The 17,397-nt window shown below is 46.5% G+C and overlaps 1 protein-coding gene across 3 annotated transcripts in view; it reads left to right on the top strand.

Annotated features, from left to right (window-relative positions):
• Window positions 1-15,856: 15,856 nt before the first annotated feature.
• TNK2 (tyrosine kinase non receptor 2) overlaps window positions 15,857-17,397 on the top strand; it is a 45,743-nt gene continuing 44,202 nt past the window's right edge. For all 3 annotated transcript variants that reach the window (XM_059391176.1, XM_059391174.1, XM_059391164.1), the window contains exon 1: window positions 15,857-16,290. The gene's annotated coding sequence lies outside the window, so the exon portion shown is untranslated. The remainder of the gene's footprint in view (window positions 16,291-17,397) is intronic.

Here is a 17,397-nt window from a genome sequence, read left to right as displayed (position 1 = left end):
CCATGTATTTTTATGGCTTGATAGCTCACTTCTGTTGAGTGCTGAATTTTACGTTGTCTGGATGTAACTTAGTTTGTTTATCCAGTCATCTACTGAATGACCTCTTCATTGCTCCCAAATTTTTGGCAATTGATGAATAAGGCTTCTATAAAGATAAGTGGACAGGTTTTTATGTGGACAGGTTTTTCAGTTCACTTGGGTAAATAGCAAGGAGTGCAGATCCTGGATCATACAAGTAATAGTTTGTTGAGTTTTTGTTTTGTTTTGTTTTTAAAGATTTTATTTACTTATTTGACAGATCACAAGTAGGCAGAGAGGCAGGCAGAGAGAGGAAGAGAAGCAGGCTCCCCGCTGAGCAGAGAGCCCAGTGCAGGGCTTGATCCCAGGACCCTGGGACCATGACCTGAGCCGAAGGCAGAGGCTTTAACCCGTTGAGCCACCCAGGTGCCCCAGTATGTTTAGTTTCGTAGGAAACTGTCAAACTCTATTCCAAAGTGGCTGTCCCATTTGAATTCCTATAGCAACGAATGAGTTCCTGTTGCCTTGCATACTTGCCAGAATCTGGTGGTGTCCAGTGTTTGGGATTTTAGCCATTCTAATAGTGTACTTGTAGTGGTATCTTGTTCTAATTTCCATTTCACTGATGACATGTTGAACATCTTTTCATGTGTTTATCAAGTGTATATCTTTGGTGACATGTCTGGTAGGTCTTTTGCCCCTTTTACTAATTGGATATTATTGTTTTAAGAAATTTTTATATATTTTGGATAACTGTCTTATGTTAGGTATGTTTTACAAATATTTTTGCCTGGTCTCTGGCTTGTCTTATTTTCTTGACAATGTCTTACAGAGCAGAAATTTTTAATTTTAATGAAGTCCTACTTAATCTTTCTCACGGATCATGCTTTTGAGAGTCACCACCAAACCAAGCATCATCTAGATTTTCTCCTGCATTATCTTGTAGGAGTTTTCTAATAAGTTTTGCATTTTACATTTAGGTCTGTAATCCATTTTGAGCTCCTTTTTGTAAAGGGCATATGGTCTGTGTCTATATTTCATTTTTTTTACATGTGGATGTCCAAATGGTCTTGAGTTTTGTTAAGACACTCCTCCCAGAAATATGAGCCATGTATGTGATTTTAAATGTTCTTAAAGCCACATTAAAAAACTAAGAAGAGACAGGTGAAATTTTTCTATATTTAACTCTGTATACCCCAAATACTATCATTTCAACATGTATGCATTAAAAATTGTTGGCAAGATATTTTGTATTCCTTTTTTCAGGGTAAAGCTTCAAAATCTATTGTATTTCTAGCACATCTTAGTTTGGAATACCCAATTTCAGGTGGTTCATAGCTACTTATGGTTAGTGGACCCTGCTGCTATATAATGAAAGACGTGGTTGGTAAAGTTCATTTTTGATGTTTTTGGTTTTTTAAAGATTTTATTTTTCAGAGAGAGAGAGAGCATAGGCAGACAGAAGGAGAAGTAGGCTCCCCACCTAGTAAGGAGTCCTTGTGGGACTCGATCACAGGATGCTGGGTTCATGACCTGACCTGAAGGCAGCTGCTTAACCCACTGAGCCACCCAGGTGCCCCCCCCCCCCTTTTAAAGATTTTATTTATTTGTCAGCACAAGCAGGCAGAAGAGCAGAAGCAGACCCCCCACTGAGCAAGGAGCTGGAAGCAAGACTTGATCCCAGGACCATGGGATCATGATATGAGCTGAAGGCAGACACTCAATGTACTGAGCTACCCAGGAGCTCCCTGTGTTTTGTTTTTTCAAGCAGGTTTTCTACACAATTCCCAAAATTATATTATTTAATCTCACTACAAGTGCCAACTAGGGTTCTTCAGTAGGATTACAGGAATTGCCCTCCCTAGAATAGGGAAGCTTTTTAATTGCTTTACCTGTGCCCAAGCTTGCTCCTGTGAGAATGAGTAGCTGCACACCCATTCTTAGGAAGCATGAGAAAAATTAAACTGCTGGGGCACCTGGGTGGCTTAGTTAAGCATCTGCCTTCAGCTCAGGTCATGATCTCAGGGTCCTGGGATCGAGGCCCACATTGGGCTCTCTGCTCAGCAGGAGCCTGCTTCCCCCTCTCTCTGCCTGCCTCTCTGCCTACTTGTGATTTGTCATATAAATAAAAATATTTTTTAAAAATTTGTACTGCTGTATTCTACAGGGGATAGTGCCTATGTGAAAGATGGTGGGCCAGGTGGCAGCCCTAAACAAATACTTGAAGACATGTTTGTTTATCTGTAAGAACACTTCACTTGGAATACAACACATCAGGTACCAATATCTTGTGGCTACCAATAGGGTTACTTCTTTAGGTGATCAAGTTAGAGCTTTTGCTGTTTGCTACATCTGTCCTTTGAACTGTCTAAAGTTTAATCCATCCCACATGGACTGCTTTGACTAGTTAATACATCTTTTTTTTAAATATGTGCATGCTAATGGTCAAAGTGCAGAGAGGTCTGTATTGAAAAAAAGTAAGCTTTTCCTCTTGTTTTTCAGTTTCTCCCTACATCCACAATAACCAATTTCTTTTTTTCCCCTCAGCCACCAATTTCCTATGTATACTTTCAATTTCTAATGTATATTTTCATAAGTGAAAATGTCCATGAAACCTTCATGAAAAAGCATTCACGGGGAGTTTGGTTCCATTATCACAACGCAAGCCCTACAACCCAACCCTCCCACTGCTTACAATGATAAAACGGGTTAAAATAGAAAAGAAAAAGAAAAGAGAACCACTCGGGTTTTTAAAAGTAAACAAAGGCTAACAGACTGGAGGGGAGTAAAACCTGAAACATTGGGCAAGAACAAATAGAGGAGACAAAAAACTGATTGAATAATGGTATACCAAAGTCCAACCATATCGATAATTATGTATTATTGACCTAGGAACATTCTAATTTAAAAAATGACAGTGGGTTAGGGAAAAGCTCATTTATATGCTATCTATAAGAAACACTTTATAGATGAGTTTAAAGTCAAAAGATGGAAAAAACATGCAAATTAGCAAAAGACTAGAGTGGCTTTATAATTCCCAGATAAAATAGACTTCAAAGGTTATTGCCATAGGTAAAAATAAGGAGCATTTCACAATGGTAATAGGGACAACTCCTTGGGACAATAGTACAAGTATAAATGTGTATGTACCTAACAGCCTTAAAAGTAAATGAAGAAACTGAATAAACTGACAATTTTGCCATAAATTTAAAATTTTTTTTAAAATAGGCTCTACACCCAATCTGTTACCCTGAGATATCAGGAGTCACAAGCTCTACTGATGGACCCAGCCAGCATCCTGCTATGGTAGATTTTTAACACCCACTGAACAGTTAATAGAAGAACTAAACAAATCAGGACAAAAGACTTAAACCACTTCATCAGCTGTCTCAATCTACTTGACATTTATAGAGTACTACCTCCAACAACTGCAAAATATTTTTTTTTTTCAGGTATGCATGGCATATTCATCAAGATAGAACATATCCTGGGCTGCAAAGCAAGTGTTAACAAAAATATTAAAATTAAACACAGTGTATTTTCTGACCACAGTAAAATGAGGAATCTGTTACAGGATAGCCAGGAACCCCCAAAACATTAGGATATTAAACCACATATTAGACCCACATAAGTAACGTATGGGCCAAAGATGAGATCACAAGAGAAATTAGACAAATCTGAATTTAATGATACAATGCTAAGATTTGTTGATGCAGATGAAGCTGTGCTTAGAGATGCACTGCCCAATACAGTAGCCACTAGCCACATGTGATTCAATTTAATTAGAATTAAAAGTTCCAATTCCTCAGACACATTGGCCACATTTCAAGTGCCCAGTAGGCACATATGGCTAGCCGCCACTGAACTGGATAGCAGAAAATAAGATATTTCCATCACTGTAGAAACTCCTATTAGTCGTGGCTTAGAGCGAAAATTAGTTTTACATATTTATATTAGAAAGGAAAAAAAGAAATCTTAAATCAATGACCTCAGTTTCTATCTGAACAAGGTAGTGAAGGAAAAGCAAAGTAAGCCCAAATGAAGAAAAAAAAAAGATATAGCAAAAATCAAAGTAGAAATCAGACAACAGATAGTTATTTGGAATGAAAATCACAACTGAAAAACCCCTAACTAGACTGATCAAGAAAAACGTATGAAACAACCATGCTGTCAGAAATGAAAAAGGTTATCACAACAGGTCCTATGGACATTAAAGGAAAATAAAGGTATACCATGAACAACTTATGCCAACAAATTAGACCAGTTACATAAAGTCAGAGAATTTTTAATTCAATTTAACCAAAACTAAGAAAAGTCAGGAAATTTGAATGGCCCTAAAGCAAATAAAAGTACCAAAACTTTCCAAAAAGGAAACTTAAGACTCAGTTTCACTGGTGAAGCCTACAAAACATTCAAGGAAGGAATACCACCAATCTTGCACAAACTTTTTCAGGAAACAGGAAAAGGAAACTGTTGAGGCTAATACAACATAGCAAAGGCTAACATGTTAAAAAAAACTGCAGACCAATATAATGAATACAGACGCTAAAATCCTCATCAATGCCAGCAAATTGAAAACAATGTATAAAAGGATAATATATTATGACCAAGTAAGATTTATTCCAAAAATGTGGGGTTAATACTCCAAAATCAGTGTATGCAGCAGTGTCATGAAATGAAAACACATGTCCATGCAAAAATTTATACATGAAAGATCATAGCATTCATAATAGTCAAAAAATAAAAATTCAAGTGTTCATTACCTGATGAATGAATAAACAAAATGTGGTATAAGCATACAATGGGATATTATTTGGCAATAAAAAGGACTGGAATGAAGTAATGTCCCAGAAGATGGCAGAGTTGGAAGCCATTCCTTCACCTCAGTAGCTATCGAACTGGCAAGAACTGTCTAAGGTAACTTTTGGAACTCGAATCTAGTTGAACATTCACAATGGCCAGGGTAGACTTTGATGAAGAGGCTAGTAAATTTCAGTAAATTCTAGTTAATATTGGCCTTTCACATAGTGGCTACCATCCCCTACTTCCCAGCCTCAGCAAGCAGTTGGAAGGAGAGACAGTGGCCCACATTCCTTGTGAAGCTTCCTGGAGACAGATTTGGCAATAAGGATCTTATCCTCTAAACTAAAGATTTTATTTATTTGTCAGAGAGAGTGAGCACAAGTACAAGCAGGGGGAATGGCAGGCAGGGAGAAGCAGGCTCCCTGCTCACAGTAGGATTGATGATGCAAGACTCCGTTCCAGGACCCTGAGATCATGACCTGAGCTTAAGGCAGATGCTTAGCTGACTGAGCCACCCTGGTGTCCCACTGACCACTTTTTAAAAAAGACTTATTTATTTTAGAGAGAGCATGTGCATGGGGGTGCAGAGGGAGAGAATCTCAAGCAGACTCCTTGCTGAGCATGGAGCTCAATCCCATGACCCATGAGATCATGACCTGAGCTGTAACCAAGAGTTAGTCACTTAACTGACTGAGCCACCCAGGCACCCCTGCTCCTGATCACTTTTGATTGTTTGCACCCCTGTGGGCTGAAGTGACTTACAAGGGATTTAAAAAGACAATATTTCTCTTTGGGAACCAGACATTTAAGGAAATTTGTGTCAGGTCACTGGCTGGCTGCAGAGATAACAGAAAAGAAACTTGAAGGACACAACAAGCAATTCACACTTTGCAAAACTAATTTGGAAACAACACAAACACACAGCTCTAGTTCTCAACAAGCAAGATTTAACAATCCTTGAGGAGAACTGGATTTTCAGAATCACTACATCATACTCAGTATGTCGAGTTCTCAATTAAAAAAAAAGAAAACAGGAAAAAGAAAGTACAGCCACACTGGGGGATAATGATATGAAAAATGACTACTTGAAACATGTTTAATGAGCTAAAGAAACCAAGGTCAAAGACCTAAAGGAAATCAGGAAAACTGTAGAACAAATGAGAGTATCAGTAAAGAGATAGAAATTATAAAAAGGAACTAAACATTCTGGAGCTGAGAGGTAAAATAACTGAAATGAAAAACTCATGAGAGGTATTCAGGAGCAAATTTGAGCAGGTAGAAGAAAGAATCTGTGAACTTAAAAGAGAAGACAATTGAAATTATCCAGTATGAGGAGCAGGAAGAAAAAAGATGAAGAAAAATGAACAGCGCCTGAGGGACCCATGGGACACCATCAAATGTACAAACATAGGCATTATTGGGGTCCCAGGAGAAGAGAGACATATGGAGCAGAAAACACATTTGAAGAAATGATGGTTTAAAACTTACCAAGCCTGGGATGCCTGGCAGACTCAGTCAGTAGACCATGTGACTCTTGAACTCTGGGTTGTAAGTTTGAGCCCCATGCTGGGTGTAGAAATTACTTAGAAATCTTAAAACAAACAAACACAAACAAACAAAAAAAAAACAAAACAACAATAAAAACCTTTTCCAAATTTGAGGAAACACATAAATCTCCATATCCAAGTTCAGTGAACGCCAAAAAAGATAAACTCCAAAAGATGACACATTATATTTAAATTTTCACAACCAGAAGAAAAAGGGAGAAGTCTGAAAGCAGCAAGAGAAGTAACTCCTCTCATACCAGAAAACCTCAATAAAATTAACAGCTGATTACCCTCTGGAAGCTATGAAGGCCAGAAGGTAATGGGATGGCATATTTAAAGTCCTGAAAGAATTATCAACCAAGAATTCTCTCTGGCAAGACTTTTTATTTTTTTTTTTTTCAAGAATGAAAGAGAAATTAACACATTGCAGGTAAGGTGCCTGGTTGGCTCAGTCAGTTAAGTGTTTGCTCAGGTCATGATCCCTGGGTCCTGGGATGGAGCCCTGCATTAGACTCCCTGCACAGCAGGTAGTCTGCTTCTCCTTCTACCCCTTCCCCGGCTCATGGTCCTCTCTCTCTTTCTGAATAAGTAATTATTTATTCTCTCTATAAATAATTATTTATAAATAATGAATTTTTAGTCTCTCTTAATAAATAATTAAATCTTTTAAAAAAAGATATCACATGTGAAAACTGAGGGACTTCATTATCAATAAACCTGATGTTCAAGAAACGCTAAAGGGAGACACTGAGATTGAAATGATAGAACGCTAGACCATAACAGAGAGACATGAGGAAAAATATGGGACCCTGGTAAAGGTAACTAGGTAAACATGAACGCCAGTATTCTTGTGCTTCTGGTATGGTATGTAATTCCTCTCCCTATAAGTTTTAATATGCAAATGCATAAAACAATAATTACGTATCTATGTTAATGGACATACAATATATAAAGGTGTAATCTGTGACAACAACAGTATAAGAGGGAAGGATGGAAACATATAGGAGCAGCGTGTTTGTATCCTATTGAAATGAAATTGGTATTCAAACTAGGTTGTCCTAAATTTAAGATGTTAATTGTAATCCCTAAGGTAACCATTAAGAAAATTATTTATTTATTTATTTATTTATTTATTATTTAAAGATTTATTTATTTGTCAGAGAGAGAGCGAGCGAGAGCGAGCACAGGCAGACACAGTGGCAGGCAGAGTCAGAGGGAGAAGCAGGCTCCCTGCGGAGCAAGGAGCCCGATGTGGGACTCGATCCCAGGACGCTGGGATCATGACCTGAGCCGAAGGCAGCTGCTTAACCAACTGAGCCACCCAGGCGTCCCTTAAGAAAATAATTTAAAGGGTGCCTGTGAAAGACCCTCGATCCGCACCCAAGAAGCAGACACCAAGCCTCCACTGGATGCAAGTTGCAAGAGGTTTATTGGTTACACAGGCGCCTGTGGACGCATCAGCCTTTGTGGGCTGAGCGCACCGGGATAGATTGGGGAGCAGATTATATAGGGCAAGGGTTGGGGTGGCGGGAAGCGAGCTTACAGAAGCAGATGCTTGGTTACAGGGATCTGATTGGTTAACTTAAATCAAGCATTGTCAGGCACTGGGTTTAAGGCAAGGACACAACGGTTTGTTCTGGTGGGCCTTGGCTCAGCATTCTGGAAAGTCCCAGGTACACTCTATTCCTCATTTGTCTTTTCTTTTGACAGACCGGGTGATCACAGACAATAGACATCCTGGTATGTGTTGCCATCCGGCTATGGGAACAATCAAGCCTTCAGCAAGGGGATAGGGGGTGCTTTGGGGACATCAGGTTACTTAAACAAGCCTTTAGCAAGGGGAGAGGGGTCTTTCACCTGCATGACTCAGGACATGAACTCAGGGTTCTGGGATCTCATGTCAGGCTCTCTGCTCAGTGAGGACTCTGCTTATCCCACTCCCTATGTTCCTACACCCACTTGTGCGTGCCCTCTCTTTCAAATAAATAGATAACATTTTAAACAAATAATTTAAAAATATACAGAAAAGGAAAGAAGGGAATTAGAATGTCACAGTACAGTAAATACAAAAAAGGGCAGAAATAGGGGGATTGAAGAACAAAAAAAAAACAATAAGCACATATAGAAACCAAATACAGGATACATGGCAGAAGAAAATCCTATTTTATCAGTAATAACATGAAACGTAAATGGATTAAACGCTCATCAAAAGGCAGGATCAGCAGATTGGAAAAAAAAAAAAAAACAGGATCCATCAATAAGCCATCTACAAAAGACTTCCTTTAGATGTAAAGACACAAAAAAGTTGAAAGTAAAAGAATGGGGAAAGATAATCTACGTAAATTGTAACTGAAAGAAAACTGGGTGGCTATATTATTATCAGACAAAATGGACTTTAAATAAAAAACAAAGCCAAAACAGGTGCATTGTGGGCCTTTTTACTATGGACAAGCCCACTGTTGTAGGAGTTATAGGTTAGTGTCTTAGCTGGCTGGTGACTTGTATCTGCTGTTCTAGCTGCACCTCTCATTTCCAACATACTGATCACCTTGTCTTCTGGAAACAGAATTTTCTTGTGTTCTAACCCACAGAACTGTCTTGACCTCTAGTTTCAGCCTGTTGGCCCATCTGGACCCAATTTCTCATTGTTACCAGGATGAATCACCTGCTGTGATTTGCAGACTTCTTAGGGGGAACTGGGGAGCAATGAAAAGTTCTTGACTAAGGGAGTAATATGATTAACAGGTATTTTAGAAACATTAATAGAGAATTAACAAGGAGGCAAAGAGACTGAAGTCGGTAAGGTCATGAAAGGACATTTGTGGTAAAACACCATCCACGGGATACACATATCACAGTATCATCTTGTCGAATCCATACGCTCTTCTAGGGAAGCGAGAAACAGGCCCACTGAGGAAAGCATTTGTTCACCTCACAGGGAATTCAATGTGTAGGTAGATGTCTGGGTCCTTGATTATCACTTAAATGAAGGTGGGCGGTGGGCCCTGGGACCAGATTCTCCCTAACAGCACTGAGGTGGTCGCTGAGAGGATGCTAGGAGAGGAGGCAGGAGGGACGGTGGAACCCTACAATGTTTGGGGTCTGCAGAGAGTGGTGACGGACCAGATGAGTAAAGAGGTTGCCAAAGACCTGAGTCCGGTTTCTGGGCAAGTTTCTAGGGGAGTAAGGGAGACAGAGCTGGATTTGAGTTTGGATTCCATTGCTACTTCCTCGGATCAGTGTGACCAAATCTAAGTGTCTGGGAGTCCATGAACATCGTCACTTGTCACTCCTGGGGCAGCCACAGATGCAGGAGGTTCTGTCCATGCAGGCTTCATTAATCCGGATGTGTGTGGGTTAGTGGACGTGAGCTTACCAAGCTGAGAGGGTGTCTCAAAAAGCAGCTGGAAGGGGCTTCTCCGGGATGGTCATTGTTGGAGCAGAAGGAGAGAAGAACAGGCAGCAAAGGACTCTGCTGTGTCTACTCTACCAATGGGGCAATCTGAACAAAGAAGGAGAGAGATGCAAAAGTGATAAAATATCTTGCCATTTAAGGGTAAGCCCTGACAGCTTCTCATTTCTAAACTTAGGACAGTGAATTCCAGGGGTGGAATTCAGATTTCAGGGGCGTAAAGGAGTAGTAGAGCATAAAAGGAGCCAATCTTTCATATGCCCAGTCAGTAGCAGTTTCTGGATTATGCCATGGGGCCATGTCTTACACAACTGTGCAGGTCACTGGCTGGGCACAGGATAAATTGTGAGTGACCTGTACCCACGGGTCCGTTTGTTGGTTACTAAACTTTAATTCTAGGTGTCCACCAGGGGGCGTCAGAACCCAGGGCTGTGGTGCTCCGTTGTGAATAGCCACTGTTGATGGAGGGTTTGAAACCTGTTGGCTCATTTGGCCTTTTCTGTGGCTGGGCAGAAGGGGCAGGCGCGTGGGAGCAGCTGGCAGCACTACTCCCAGTGCCCCAGTAAGGTTTTGAAACTGTCTGACTTTGCCTGGGGGCACGTGAACCCCGCCCATCTGAGCAGTTCCAGGGAGCTCTGACTTGCCTGATAGGGTAAAGGCACGGTATGTTCTTAGTCCTGGGAGGACGTGTCCTGGGTTAGCAGATAGCCTCATGCCTCAGAATTCCTTCAGAAATCCCTCTCCTCACCTCCACTAAGAGACAGATGGTCCCTTCCTGACTAAGAAATCTTCTGCCCTTTATCAAATTGAATTGTTTGCTTGGATACCATTCATGACCCCACACCTCACTCCCCTCCTCCCGCGGCTCAAGATTTCTCCTAGGCACTGGGGCTGTGCGGGGGACCAAGCAGCTGCCTTTTCTGGTGGCCTCCTGGAATCACTGAGCAACGTTCGAAAACTGTGGATGCTGAGTCTCACCCCAGAGATGAGAATTTAATGACGCTGGAGTAGAGCCTGGGCGTCTGTGTTTTAGTTTTGTTTTTTGTTTTGAGTAGGCTCCACACCCAGTGGGGGGCTTGAACTCATGACCCTGAGATTAAGAGTCACCGTGCTCTACCGATGGGCAGACCTCCTCCCTCCCCCGAGCTAGCCAGGCGCCCCTGGGCATCAGTGTTTTTTAAAAGCTTCTCATGTGATTCTCATGTGCAGCATTATAAAAAAATCTCTGGGTCCGGCATGCCTGGGTGGCTCAGTCCAGTAAGCATCTGCCTTTAGCTCAGGTCATGATCCCAGTGTCCTGGGATCAAGTTCCACTTCGGGCTCCTTGCTTGGCAGGGAGCCTGTTCCTCCACCGCTGCCTGCCTGTGCTCTCTCTCTCTGACAAATAAATAAATAAAATTCTTTTTAAAAAAAGGTGGGGTGGGGGGAGCGCCTGGATGGCTCCGTGGGTTGAGCCTCTGTCTTCTGCTCAGGTCACCATCTCAGGGTCTTGGGATGAACCCTGAGTCAGTCTCTCTGCTCAGTGGGGAGCACCCCCCACCTGCATCTCTGCCTACTTGTGATCTCTCTCTTTCTGTCAAATAAATAAATAAAATATTTTAAAACAATTAAAAAAAAAATCTCTGGGACCAAAGCCTTGCTATTCAAAGTATACAAACTTCATAGAAATGTAGAATCTTAGCATCCCCTTCTGTACTTGCTGAATCAGAATACGGGTTTCAACAAGATCCCCAGGTCCCTTGGTTGCTGAATGACACTGAAGTTGGAGAAGCGCTGTTGTCATAATACCCTGGCTGCTCCCCCGAGCTCTCACCTGGCCTGAATCACAGCCTCCACAATGCTGTCAAGCTGGAGCAGGGGTTTTTGGTAGCACAAGTTTTTGACTGTGACCTACAGAAATAGATTTACTATCAAGGAACAGAGCACATGTGTGTATTTAATGGAACAAAAAGATGTCACAAGAAAAACCCCTTTACTACCTGTAAATGCAGAAAGAACCCTCCATCATTGTACATTTGGGGAGGGAGGAGGGTCATCAGAGAGTTAGAAGTAAATCCTGAGGATGAAGGGCATGCTAGATTAATATAATACTTACTTAAAAAATTAAATGTGGAGGTCCGTCTAGATGCTCATTATATATGCTCTGTTTCTTGATCTGGGTGCTGGGTATATTCAACTTTGTAAGATTTGCATGTTTTTATACTTCCCTGGATGTATGTCACACTTTAACAAAAAGGTAAAAAAAAAACACATTCTCATATTTTCTATTGCATTATTGTCCTCTTCCACTAAAAAGGGGGAAAAAATCCAGTCAAAACCCACTGAACCCATTGAATTCAGGTCATCTCCCGCTCACAGGTTGCAACAGTAGTTTAAAAAAACATTTCTCTAGGGGCGCCTGGGTGGCTCAGTGGTTTGGGCTGCTGCCTTTGGCTCGGGTCATGATCTCAGGGTCCTGGGATCAAGCCCCGCATCGGGCTCCCTGCTCTGCCTCTGAGATCACGACCTGAGCCGAAGGCAGCGGCTTAACCCACTGAGCCACCCAGGCGCCCCTCACGGTGGAGATTCTTAAGGGCACCCCACAATCTTGCCTCAGGCAGCTTGGTCTGCTTCCACTTAGAACGAGACCCAACAAGCCCTTCCCCCGCTCCGCAGTCACTCTGCTGTGGCCAACTCTCAAGTTCCCGATCTGGGAAGAGACTGGTACAGGCACGTTACAGGGTTGGGGTTTATCCCCACAGCTGCCTTCTGAAGCTCCTGAGTTTTAGGCTTCTAGACTGTGTCTCACTTCCTCCCATAAGCTGTCAGCTCCCTGGGGGCAGAACAGTCTCCCTGGGTGTCTCCAGGCGACTAGTAGTACTGGGCTCGCAGAACAGTGCAGAGAAGGAGACAGACGGCCTCAGATACCTCTCAGTACAACCCCCAGGGCTCAGTGGTGGTTGGGGGGACAGTCCAGGAGTTGGGATTAGGCAGGATGAGGAGGAAAGGGAGCAGGAGACCTCTTTTTTGTGAAACTAAAGCTCCAGATAACCTTGCACTAGGGATGTAAGAGGCATGGATCTGGCTTGTGGGCAACTGGAGGGTAGGTGGAAGAAAGGGCAGTTGGCCTCCCTAGACAAATACCTAGCAAGGCAGACCAGGATACAAGTGCCTCGACTTCTTGCTTTGTTTGATTTGGAGCTTGATTTATAGGCTTGCATCTCTTGACCCCCCAAATCTAGTCAGCACCAATGCATCCCAAGGTGAGGCTCCTGGGTTTGGCATTGCTTTCTGTGAGTTTGTGCTTTTGAGTGGACTCTGGAGTCAAAAACTGGATCAGGAGTCTGATTTTAATACTACCAGCTGTATGACCCTGTGCAAATTACTTAATGATGTAAAGTCTGTCTTTAAAATAAGGATGGTAGGGGGTGCCTGGGTGGCTCAGTCCTTAGGTGGCTGCCTTTAGCTCCGGTCATGATCCCAGAGTCCTGGGGTGGGATCTAGCCTCGAGCCTGAGCCTTGTGTTGGACTCCCTGCTCTGCAGGAAGCCTGCTTCTCCCTCTTCCGCTCCCCCTGCTTGTGTTCCCTCTCTTGCTGTCTCTCTCTCTCTGTGTGTGTCAAATAAACCAACAAAATCTTTAAAAAAGTGAGGATGGTAATGAGTACCTCATTCAATTGTGGTGGAAGTTAGATGGGAATACATGCCAAGTAGGGTCTTACCCACAGGAAGCTTCCCTAAACCTTAGCAAGGGTCGTTACTGAGGTAGTGTGAAGGAATCTGGGAGAGGACGCCTCTCAGATTCCTTCCTCTCTGGCTTCACCCCTGAGATCAGGCAACAGGGTCAGTCCTGCCTGCCCTAGACTCTCTCTTGGACCAGGTAGGGTGTATTCACCCTCTGCTTGGTGGCTCTGGCTTCCTGATTAAGGCAAGCTGCTCTACAACATTATCAAATGATTTAGTGGAGGGGCACCTGGTGACTTGATGAAGCATCTGACTCTTGACTCTTGACTTTTGATTTCGGCTCAGGTCATGATCTCAGCGTGGGATCAAACCTTGCACTGGGCTCTGTGCTTTCCAGGAGGCAGCTTGAGATTCTCTCCCTCTCCCTCAGCCCCTCTCCCTGCTTATGCTCTGCCCTCTTTCTCACTCTCTCAAAAATAAATAAATCTTAAAAAAAAAAAAAAAATCATTTAGTGGAAAGTTGCCCTGCCTACCTCAGAGGGCAAGATACCATGATGCAAATCTACCCCATCCAGTCCCCCATATGTGTCTGGAGCCCATCCCTTTTTCATTGCCCTCCTGCCCTCTGGCCAGGGCCCTGGGGCCCAATGCCTGACAATAGGGGTGCTGAAAGAGCCATCCTTACACGGATTGTTGATGTCTGATCCTTGGGACAGTTCTCTTTGGACTTGTTTTATTATTGTACCCATTTTATAGATGAGGTAGTCAGTAACAGTGCCAAATGGCCTTAAGCTTTTGGGTTCTAGGCACCATGGCTCAAGGCTGCCTTCAGCTAGCTAGGATCTGGGTCTGAGGGCTGCACTACCCTGGGAGGAGGAGCTCTGAATTTTCTCCTTCTTTGTGGCTACAGGGAGGAGAACATCCAAGAGGGAGCGGGGCAGGAGGGAGGAAGGCCCCTTTGCCAGGAAAGGAAGTGTCACAGGCCTGAAACCACCTTTCCCTTGTTGAAATGTCCTCCCTTGGACCCAGGGAAAGGATAGGGGTATCCCAGGTTCCCAGGCCTTTGGGCTCCTGCTGAGAGATGAGTCCCGCTCTGCAAACATTCACTGGACTGTGGCCTTGGAGACTTCCCAATCCAGCCTCCCCATTTTAGAAACAAAGCAACTGAGACCAGATGGAAATGACTTTTCATACTGTTCACAAGGTAAGTTGGCAGCAGCTGAACTGGGGCTACTGAGAATTCGAGACTCCTGTTTTAGTGCTCCTCCACTGGGCCTGGTTGACTGCAAAGTCTCAGTGTGAACTCCCTACCTTCGGCTTCACCTCTGCCTATAGGCACTTAAGAAGGCGCAAGGTGGATCTGGGGCGGGGAGATTTCAGTCGCGAGAAGAAGAGGGATTGGTGGTGGGACTGAAGAAAGGAAAGAGGGGAGGAGCAAGCGAGACCTGGCCCCCTTAAGGGGGCGGGCCAACCCCGCCGGACCCCGCCCTCCTGGGGCGGCGCACGCGCAGGCGGGCTCCAGGAACTCAGGCGGGAGGGCGGGCGCTCCTGGCTCGCGGGCCGGCGCGCGGGGCCGCAGCACCTGCGGGGGCCGGCGCTGGGCGCGGCGCCCGGCGGGCGGACGTCCACGCCGGGAGGCTAGGGCTAGGGGGCAGGCCTGGGACGTGGGGGTGGCCGCGGAACCCGAGGGGGCGCCAACGCGCAGCCCCCTCCCCAGGGGTACGGGGCGGAAGGAGCCGGGCGGGGGGCGGTGTGAGCGCGCGCGGAGGGCAGCACCATCTGGAGGGGTGGGACCGCGCGGCCTCTTGGGGGCAGGCGAGTGCGCTGGGCAGTGCGGGCCGGGGGCGTCGGGCGGGGAGCGCAGGAAGAGCGCGGTGGGCTCAGCCCGGCGCTGCCGGAGCAGCAGCCACAGCAAGTCGGGGTTCTCAGCTGGGGCCCGCAGCTGCTCCGCGGGCTGAAGCTCGGCGTGGAGGAGCAGGGGGGCGTGGGTCCGGCCGTGCAGGAGGAGGGCGGGGTGGGCCCGGGGGTGCAGGAACGGGGCGGCGGTGGCCGGGAGCCCAGTCTGGGGGTGGTGTGGGGTCTGTCGGACGGCGCGGACTGGAGGCGCCCGCCGCGGTGGACGGGCTCGGCGGGCTGGCCTGTAGTGCAGGAGGAGGGGCTGGGGCCCCGCAAGCAGCACCAGGAAAAAGGGGGAGGCAGCCCCGCAGTGCAGGAGCGTGGGGAGGCCCGCGCCGGGGTGCAGGAGCAGGGGGAGGGGAGCCCACGCAGGCTGCTGCAGCAGCCGGAGCCGCTCTCCGAGTTCGGGGACCGCTCTTGGGAGCGCGGGGAGGGGCTCGAAAGTTCCGGGGAGCAGGGGGGGCGGTATTGGGAGAGCTGCGGGCACCTCAGGCGGGAAGCGGTGGTCTTGGGAGCGGCCCCAGCTCGTCGGGAGAGACTCGAGCTAGTGGGGAGGGCCCGGCTTGTGGGGCCCCAGGGGCCTGAGGGGGAAGGGCGCCTGGGGGTGCAGGAAGCAAATTGGCTTCCTGGGGTGCAGGAAGGACAGGTAGTGCGGGCTGTCCAGGAGACATACCTGGACGAGAAGGGGTCGCGGGAGGGAGAGGGGCCCCCTGAGGGGCCCAGGATCCGGAGGCGCCGGCGGAGGAGGAGGTGGTAAGCTGCAGGCCGGCTGCCCCGCACGGGGATCGCTCCGGGGTCTAGCGGAGCTCAAAATGTAGGGGTTTGGGGATCTGAGCGTCGGAGAGTTGGAACCCACTGCGCGAGAGCACGCAGTGTGTCCTACTGGATCTTCTGCCACCTCAGCCTGGACCTCATCGAAACTGTGTCTGCGGGGAGGCAGCAGAAGGCAGCAGGTAAGGAAACCGAATTCTCTTCGCAGCGGGAGTTGGTGTGTTTTGAAGCAGGGGGCTGCAGTTATTTCAGGAGAGGGTGGTTTCCAGACTGCTCGCGTCCCCTCTCCTGTGTTTAAACCTGGGAGGAAGGAAGCAGTGCAGTTTTTGAACAGCAAGACCGGATGCCTTCCCCAACCACTAAAAATGCCAACTGGAGTGATGGGGCATTTCCTTAGAGTCTAGACTGGAGATGAGGGTGTCTGGGCGGCTGCCAGGCCTGGGCAGAAGGCAGAGAGGGGTAGCCCCCCGGCTGAGGTTGCAGAGGCCTAGGTGGTCACCTCTCCAGCTGTCTACCCCTGTTGATGGGGTGCCTCCGTGCCAGCGCCAAGATGGTGCAATCAACACAGGTTTCCTCAGGTCCTCCAGACACATTCCATAAAAGGGAAGGGGCAGCATTGCATTAACAAGACCTTATCTAGGAACCCTCTTTGCCACGTGATCTGAGATGTGAGTGTGGACGCTTGTGACTTGAGCGTGAACCTGACCTGCTCCCATCACACCTTCTAGTCACAGCTGATTAATATCCCAGGGCCCGGCCAAGGATGAACAGGGACAGAAGGGCAGAGAACTGCGGGTGAGGCCTCATACGGAGTGTGGGCTCTCAGGTGGGGTGGTTGAGGAGGGGATGTCCGTTCTGCTGGACTCTGGGCATCATCTGGGGCCCAGAGCTCAGCCTCACCCCATGGAGGTGGACAGAGGGGCAGCTGCGGCATCCTGGATTCTCTACCAGCCCGGGCCAGCTCCTAGCCCAGCCTAGAAGTGGGGCTTGCAGGGATGGGGACTAAATTTGGCTTCTTGTGGTCCCCCATGGTCTGGATGCCAGACCTACTGATTCCTGGCCCAGAGGGGCTTGGTTGGCCGGTTTATGGACCTCCTCTTCCTAGGGTTGTTCATCTCTTACCTGGTACCATGTGAATTTCTGCTTCTTTCTCTAGCCCTTGGGTCAGGGTGGGTGCCGGATTGCTGCCGGCCTCAGCTGGGTCCCTTCTTTGACCCAACCAAAAGTGTGGTTTTGGAGTAAGATGCCCCCCCCCCCCCCCCCCCCCCCCCCCCCCCCCCCCCCCCACC

The sequence above is a fragment of the Mustela nigripes genome, chromosome 2 (assembly GCF_022355385.1).
Source record: "Mustela nigripes isolate SB6536 chromosome 2, MUSNIG.SB6536, whole genome shotgun sequence".
Classification (NCBI taxonomy): Eukaryota; Metazoa; Chordata; class Mammalia; order Carnivora; family Mustelidae; genus Mustela; species Mustela nigripes.
This window is presented reverse-complemented; position numbering and strand designations above follow the sequence as displayed.